We start from the raw sequence: 9,079 nt of genomic DNA on the forward strand, positions 1-9,079 counted from the left end.
TGGGAAAGGTCCGAGAAGATCCATTCCAACCTGCTGGAATGGTGCAGTTGGGGGCGCGATCGGTTGCAGGAGACCTGCCGGCTTCGTCGGTGGTTTCTTGCGTCGTTGGCATTCGTGGCACGAACGGACGTAGAGGTGGACAGTCATCGGGAGCTTGGGCCAAAAGTATTTTTCTCGGATCCGTGCAAGAGTCCTACTGTAGCCAAGGTGACCAGATGTTGGGTCGTCGTGACAGGCTTGGAAGATCTCTTCTCGAAGACTAGCAGGAATGACCAGGAGCCACGTCGAGTTGTTGTCCCCGAAGTTCTCTTTATACAGGAGACCTCTCCGGACGGCGAATCTTGGCAGGTCACGCGAGAAGGCTCGGGGAATCGTACCCCCTCGTCCCTCCAAGTGGTCGATCAGTGCACGCAACTCAGGATCGTCCCGCTGGAGCGCTGCCATGCCGTGAATGCTCACTGCTCCAAGAAAGTGGTCGTCGTCGTCGTCTTTGGCACATCCGGTAGCTGACTCGACAGGGGCTCTGGACAGGCAGTCGGCGTCGCTGTGTTTTCGGCCTGACTTGTAGACAACGGTCACGTCGTACTCTTGCAGTCGTAGGCTCCACCGAGCGAGGCGTCCCGATGGGTCTTTCAGGCTCGCTAACCAACACAGCGAATGGTGGTCCGTGACCACCCGAAAAGGAGTCCCGTACAAGTATGGGCGGAATTTTGTAATGGCCCAGACGACGGCCAGACATTCCTTCTCGGTCGTCGAGTAATTGCGTTCCGCGTTCGACAGCGTCCGGCTAGCGTATGCGATCACGCGCTCCGCACCGTCTTGTCGTTGGACCAGTACCGCTCCGAGTCCTGTATTACTGGCGTCCGTGTGGACCTCCGTTTCGGTTGATTGGTCGAAGTGGCCGAGAATCGGTGGTGACTGGAGCCGTCGCTTTAGTTCGTCGAATGCCTGTTGTTGTTCTCCACCCCATTCGAAGTTCACGGCGTCTTTCGTAAGGCGCGTTAGCGGCGCAGAAAGCTTGGCGAAATCCTGAACGAATCGCCGGTAGTATGCGCAAAGTCCAAGGAATCTTCGGACGGCCTTTTTGTCGGTGGGCGGTGGAAAGGCCGCTACGGCGCGAGTTTTCTCAGGGTCAGGACTTACACCTTCGTTGCTCACAACGTGGCCCAGGAACTTCAGTTCGCCGTAGGCAAACCGGCACTTCGTCGGCTTGAGGGTGAGTCCTGCGGTCCTGATTGCCTCAAAAACGGCACGAAGGCGTCGCAAATGCTCGTCGAAGTCGGCCGAGAATACCACGACGTCGTCGAGGTAAACGAGACAGCTCTGCCACTTAAGGCCTGCCAGGACGGTGTCCATGACTCGTTGGAACGTTGCCGGCGCCGTGCACAGTCCAAAGGGCATCACCTTGAACTCAAACAGTCCGTCGGGCGTGACGAAGGCAGTCTTTTCTCGGTCCCGTTCGTCGACTTCGATCTGCCAGTAGCCACTCTTAAGGTCCATCGACGAAAAGTACCGGGAGTGGCGCAGCCGGTCCAGCGTGTCGTCGATGCGGGGGAGCGGAGACACGTCTTTCTTGGTGACCGCGTTGAGCCGCCGGTAGTCAACGCAGAATCGAAGCGTTCCGTCTTTCTTCTTTACAAGCACGACTGAAGAGGCCCACGGGCTGTTCGAAGGCTGAATGATGTCGTCGTTGAGCATCTCCTGTACTTGTTCATGAATGGCCTCTCGTTCCTTTGGGGAGACCCGGTACGGCGGCCGATGCACAGGGAGCGCGTCCTCGTTGGTAATGATGCGGTGTTTCGCAACTGTTGTCTGGCGCACCCTCGACGTCGTCGCAAAGCAGTCGTCGAACTCGGCGAGGAGGTCTCCGAGCTGTCGTCGTTCCGTCGCGCTGAGCTTGGGGTTAACGTCGAGCTGTGGCGGCACAGTACTGAACGGCTGACATGGCGAGGGCTCGTCGGAGATCGCGGCGATTTCGGCGTCGGCCCGGAGTTCCTCGACGTGTCCTATAGTGGCACCTTTCGTGAGATGCTGCGCCTCCGGTCGAAAGTTCGTCGCGAGGACCACACAACGTCCATCCTGCAGCTCTGCTACGCCCCTTGCGACGCCTATTCCTCTTCCGAGAAGCAGTTGGACGTTGCCTTCCAGAAGGACTTTCCCGCTGGCGACTGCGTCGGTAACGACGGGCACAAGAACACTCGACCGTGGCGGCAGGTTCACGTGGTCCGCAATGACTGGGACGGCGGCTGGCGACGTTTTGGATTCCTCCGGAGGTAGCACGGGCTTGCGCAGCGTCAACCTGTTTGCTCTAAGGTCGATCACAGCACCGTACTCACAGAGGAAGTCCATGCCAAGGATGACGTCTCTCGAACAGTCTTTGAGGACGACGAACTTCACGGGGCAGGTCTCTCCGTGGATGTCCACGCGCGCAGTACACCTTCCCACTGGTGTGATGAGATGTCCGCCGGCGGTTCGTATTTTTGGGCCATCCCACGGCGTCATCACTTTCCGAAGGCGGCGAGAGAGCGTCCCACTTAAAGCGGAATAGTCTGCTCCGGTGTCGACGAGTGCCTTCGCGTCGTGGCCGTCGATGGTAACGTCGAGGTTATTCGACACCGTCACAGAGGCGTCGTTCCTATCCGTTTTGTCGCTAGTGTGGGAGCCCTCCGACGTTTGTGGAGGATATTGGCGTCGTTCGTCACCGGCAATACCACCTCCCGGTATTGCCGCACTCAGTTTTCCCGGCGAGGCAGGGGGGACAGGCTTTCTCGGCGGGACCTACGATGAGGCGATGCAGGGCGTTGCGGTGACGGCGATCGGAAACCGCGGCGGGGAGACGGTCCTGGTGATGGCGAACGGCGGAGGTATTCGTCGATGTCCCTAGGTCGCTCTCCGTAGCGCGGTCGCGGGTCGTCGGGGTGGAAGCCTCGTAACCCCAGCTGCCGGTACAAGCAACGGCGGTAGACATGGTCGGCTTCCCCGCAATGGTAGCAGAGCGGGCGCCGGTCGGCGGTTCGCCACACGTCGGTTTTCCTGGGTGCTGGTTTTTCCGGGCGCACGTACTGCCGTTCTTCGCGACGTTGGGAGTACTGTGGCGCTGGAGGTTCACGTCGTGGTGGCACCGTAGCTTGGCGGGGAGTTTGCGGCGGTCGTCTGGCCATGGCGGCGTAGGTCAGCCTCGGTTTCTCAGGGGCTTGCACGTTGACGGGAGTTTCAGGCTGCAAGGCCCGCTGTACTTCGTCGCGCACGATCTCGGCGACTGACAGTGACGCCGGGCGCTCAGCAGCGGGGAGCAGCTTACGGAGCTCCTCTCGGACGACGTCCCGGATAACGTCGCGGATGTCCCGGGTGCGGGCGCCGATGTCGTCATTAAGCAGCGTGGAGCCAACGACGCCGGGATGTCGTTGGTAGTAGGAGGCGCGTGCTTGGAGGGCGCGCTCCATGTTCGTTGCTTCCGTGACAAACGCTTCGACGGTGGTCGGCGGGTAGCGGACGAGGCCCCCAAAGATGTCGTCCCTCACCCCGCGCATGAGGACACGCAGCTTCTTGTCATCGGTGGCTTGTGGGTCGGCACGCGCGCTCAGTCGCAAGACGTCTTGAACGAAGCTGGTAACGCTTTCGTTGGGGCCTTGGGTCCTCGTCCGAAGAAGGTCCTCGGCTCTCTCCCTTCGGTGCTGACTGGCGAACGTCCCTCGGAGCTCTCCTTTCAGCTGGTCCCATGACGTAATCGAGGTTTCACGATTCTCGAACCAGTGTCGCGCCGTTCCCTCGAGGGAAAAATAGACGTTTTGCAGACGCTGTTCCGGAGTCCATTGGTTGTGCAGCGCCACCCGTTCGTATTGTTGCAACCAATCTTCGACGTCTTCGTAAATCTCGCCGTGGAAGGACGTCGGTGTACGAGGGCTGACGGGCAGGTAGACGACGGGGGCGGCGGTTGGGGTCTGCGACGACTGGGGGTCCATGGTCGGCTTCGTCGACTGGTTGGTCTTCTTCGGCAGTAGACTGAATTCCGGGGGCAACCCTTGAATACGGCGGCTGGCACGATGCTCCGAGTCTTCAACGGAAGGTCGTCGGGAAATGGGGCTTGCTGACCGAGTTCTTTGTAGGGGTACGCTGCAGAGGTTTTGTACCCCGCACCTCCACCAGAAATGTCACGAATTAAGGCGACGAGGAGGCGAACAGAGAACTGAAAATAAAGGTTTAATTGGCGAACTTGTGCCAAACAAAAATAAGTAACGAACAAAGCGTCGGGGCAGCAGAAAAGCGGGCGGCGATTCGTCGGCACTACAGAGCGCTAGCAAAACTGGGACTGACTCGACAAAGTCGCGGGCAGCTGCTTATCTACCGTGCGTCACTATCTCGAAAGTTCGGCGAGGAAGGTTCGGGCGTCGCGCGCTCGGGGCGAGGATGAACTGGCACTTTCGAGAATAACAAAGCAGAGGGAAAGTTACGTCTGCTGCGAGAATAACCGGGAATCTTCTAGAAGACCGTGACCAAGCGTTGCCTTCTCGGCTCTGCGGGCGGCAATATGAACTAGCCGCATTTTATTTTGTTAGCGAATAGTCCAGCATTTGTTAAGCATACACCACCCACATTTCACAGGCTTCTTCCTGTACGCCTTCCGTTGGCGTACGAAAAAAAAAAAACACGGTAAGTTCCGCTTAATTGCAGCAAATCCAGTGATTTCTGGTAAATCCAGGCTTTACTGGAAGGGAAGAAAGCCCCACAATTCAGTAAACTATTTTTTTACTGGAAATAAAATTCCAGTAAAAATATTTTCAATAGGGAGTTATGACATTATACAATAATTCTTAGCCAGGAAAATTCACCACGCGTAAATCATGACGAATATGAACTCGGGCCTATTGGCACAAAGCAGAAGACTAATGAGGATGATAGGACTGGTATTGGTAATACGGAATATATGTCACATAAAGAGTTAAGCGCAATACATATGAGAAAGCAAAATACTTTTAACGCCGTGCTGAATCAACCTGAAATTGGGGTAGAGAAGACACATCGAAACGTACGTTTTGATCTTTCTTCTCAACCCGATCTCCCTGAGGCTGGGGTAGAAAAGACACATCAAAACCTAGAAGAGACAGAAAATTTGAGACGTCTTAGTGTCTATTTTCTGTCTCGTCTACGTTTTGATCTTTCTTCTCAATTCTGCCTCCCTGAGACTGGGGTAGAGAAGACACATCAAAGCCTAGAAGAGACAGAAAATTTGAGACGTCGTCCTGTGTATTTTCTGTCTCGTGTACGTTTCTTTTGTTTGTCCTCAGCCCTGCACTTGCCCTGCCTGCACGCTTACGATATTTTCCCTTTTAACGCAGTTACACAGATATGCAAGAGCGAACTCAGAAGTGTGATGCCGGTGGTGACAATGGGCAATAAATATTGGTCTCAACTTTAAGTGGGAATCGGCACGGATTCAAAGACAACTGCGTTTCGAAATGGACAGTCAGTGATTAAAAAGGACCATGAACTTCCCTGTCTTCTTACCAATAAAACAACACCCCTCAGAGGCTGCGACACAAACTGACGTGCCTAGGGGTATGTAGTTGCCTTTTGCCACCCTCTGGAATTACTTAGACTTGAAATAAACTTATATTTTTAATAGAACGATGAACGCGCTGTAATTATCCCTGTGTTTCAAATTAAGCCTCATCAGCATATATCTTCACTGAAGAGCGCGGGATTTTGTAGACCATTATAAAAACATCAGTTTTACGTTTAGCCTGGTTACGTTTACGTTTAGCCACTCCGGAGTTGGAATGATTCCGGAATCATTCCGCATTTTCACGACCCCGGAATTAAATGGGAATGGAATGGCGGAAACGTTTAGGGGAATTGAATGGGAATGGAATTAGGTGCATTTTGCCCGGAATGGAATGGGAATTGAATGGGCACGTTTCTTTTTTTTTATTTTTTATTTTTTGTGTGTGTGTTTACGGTTAGCTAAGCCGGTCCAGTCAGCGAGTCAGTTGCTCAGAAATAAAATGAGCGGGAAACTGCTAGCCCGCGTGCAGCCCTAACAGACTTATACACACACAAAATATTCAATCATAAAACAAGCGTCAAAGCAAAGGGCAAAGAAGGAAAGGGGGTAACATGGCGCCTTTCACGGACGCGCAGGCGTCGGGCTTCGATGGCGATACACGAGAGCGAAACAAGAAACCAAGCACCAAGCAAAAGAAAAGGGAGCGGCAAACAAAGAAACCGCCCTGCACAACTCCTCATCGTCCTTCTTGTCACGCTTTTTTTGTTGTTGCGACGGTTTGTAGAATGCACTCGCCCGTAGAGACTGAGATCTGGGAGCGGAAGCGACTCATAACTCGCAGAGCTCTGATAACTCGTTGACTCGGGCGCCGCCGAAAGATGATCAGGTATTGTTTTCTTATAGTTCGAGGAGCGTTGTTTAGCAGGCAGCCAACCCTGCTGCCTTCCACGTTCATTCGCGCGCACTCCTTTGAAGTGCGAAATGTGGGTTTGCTTCGGCATTAAAACAAAGCGAGATTCACTTCCCTCTTCTCCTCTTGCGCTTTGCTCCGAGTCTTGTTTTTTTATACTGCATTTGTAGTGTAAGTCCGCCTTTTACTTGGTCATTGTTCCGATGCTTGTTTTTTGTGTTATGTGTTTTAGTGGGTTGGGGTTACAAGCAAGCTAGCGGATTCCCGTTCATTTCCTTTGACTTTAGTCTCTGCATACTTCGTTTTACCTTGCGATGGACCGCTGCGGACGCTACGAGTCACCCTAGGCAATCCAGCACCGTGAGCGGGACTGCAGGGTCACGCGACAGTGGAAGGCACTGGATTGGTTTCGATGGCTCTCGTGCTGTCTGTTGAGGTCCATCGTAAGGTGAAGTAGACTATAGTCACCGCTCTTGGTGTGACCGAACTGATTAGACCTGGAGAAAGACCGTCTCGCGCCAGACGAGGCGCGACCGTTGCTGTGAGGGCAACTGAGAAGGAGAGCTGGGTGCTAGCTGCCACCGAGGTTTTGGCTTTCGCGCGTCTCGGCTCTCCGGTCTGCATTCGTGCTCCTTGTCCTGGACCCTGTTTGAGGCGGTGAGAAGTCAGTTGGACGGTGTTGTTGAGGAAACACGGGAAATGTCAATTCGAACGGTGCGGTATTACCCCGTTAATTGTATCTTGATGTGAAGAGCTTTGTCAACGCTGACTGCCCGACCCGTCGCCACAACGCGAACAATCGACACCGAAGTAGAAGAATGAATCGGTTGGTACTGTCTGCTGCCTGAACCCGCCACTTGATCAGCGCGAAAGGGAACATCACAATTCGGACGAGAAGACAAGATAAATACAGATCGAGTCATGGCATCGTGGAAGACAATTTTCGACGTTAGTCGCGAAGAAAATAAACAAGCGGCACGCTGAAGGTTGTGCAACGATACGAAGCTATATACACGGTGCGTGCAGTTGGCGTATATCATCGAACTTTATTCGCCATCTGAAGAGGAAACACGAGAATGAGTATGCGAAGGGTGGAAAAGGGCAGGCGAACCTGCCAACAATTGAATTGAATATGATAAGAAATAACGAGATTTGTAAGACAAGCGTGAACTTATGCGTTTTAAAACAGGTTTCGTGACATGGTCTATACGGTCCCTCGTGCTGCGCCGCACAGGTGTCATTTTGTCGGAGGATGTGTTCTTGCCGCTGTGCATGGAGTCGCTTCCAGCGGTGTACTAGCCGTGTTGCTGTATTTGAAGCATACAGCAATATAGCTTATTCCTGCGCCACGCACGAACTGGATATTTTTCTGGTCTTATCAAACAAACACGCTGGCCGCGTATGTCCTAAATTCAAATGCAAAAAAGTAAATGAGTGGACTTAAGTTTTTTCTGTTTGTTGTGAGTCACGTGGTCGCGAGACCGACGTCTTAAACAAGCATCGACATATCAAGGGGCTTTCTCGATGTTTGCAGTACATTGTAAATAAACACTTTGTGCCACCAGCGGTCCGCTTAGTAAAAACAGTGCTGTTTTGAGGAATTTAGCTTTTTTTTTTGCAATTGTCTCTGCATTTGATCATGTCAACTTTATGCTGCTGCTTATGCCGGCAACACAATGTAGCTGTCAAGTGCCAATTTTTTACGTTTAGGAATTGAAGGAAGGGAATGGAACAATTTAGCCATTCCAGGAGTGGGAATGGGCCCAGTGTCTCCATTCCTAGGAATTGAAAGGAATTTGATTATCGAAAACTCTTATTCCACGGAATGGAATTGCAATGGAATGGGGGTGCCCCTTCCGCAACACTGGTGACAATGTGCAATAAATATTGGTCTCAACTTTCAGTGGGAATCGACACGGATTCAAAGTGTTTTGTAAGCGTCGGGACGCCATTACTTTGCATGTTTTTATTTTTGCGCCAGTCACCCGAAGTCTGCTGGAAACGGGCCGCGGTCCCGGTGTTTCTGAAAGGACCGCGGCCAGCCGTGTGGAGGTGAGAAAAGCCTCCGCCAGACGGAAGTGGTCAGCGGACCGTGTTTTGAAAACCCCTGAATTAAACCGTTATACCAAAAAAGTCGTGGGGCCATGGGAGCTCGATCCTAGAATAAATTGTTACCTGAAACATTCACCTTACGGAACCTAATCCTATTCTCACAAAAGCACTCGTTGACGTATTTCCGGTCATGCCTCTCAAGGAATATTGTTCCCAAAAACCCGAAAAGCCTAAGTTGTCGCGCGTTATTATACAAAGGGGTCGGATATTCGCTGGGCGGAAGCGTCGCTACCTGAAGAAATGGATGCCTCAAGCTTACTAAAAGTGTGTACCTTCCCATCAAACGGGTAGCGATATATGCTCGTAGGATTATTGGCGTATAAAGGTCTGAAAGGAAGGCAGTGAGGCATACAACGAGCGGTAGCTCTTTTGCTCGATTCCATTTTTTTCCGACTGCAAAAATCGCCTTCACTTAACAAGGCCAAGAATACGCATGAAACGTCTGGGGCCTTGACAAGGCGTTTGTTGTTAACTATTTATTCCGGTCATTACTTCTTCACAATGATCGAAGCTTACGGTTTGACCCTGCTTGACGCTCCAGCAAGAAGGCTGGG

This window comes from Ixodes scapularis, unplaced genomic scaffold, assembly GCF_016920785.2.
Source record: "Ixodes scapularis isolate PalLabHiFi unplaced genomic scaffold, ASM1692078v2 PGA_scaffold1__304_contigs__length_218370807, whole genome shotgun sequence".
Taxonomy (NCBI): domain Eukaryota; kingdom Metazoa; phylum Arthropoda; class Arachnida; order Ixodida; family Ixodidae; genus Ixodes; species Ixodes scapularis.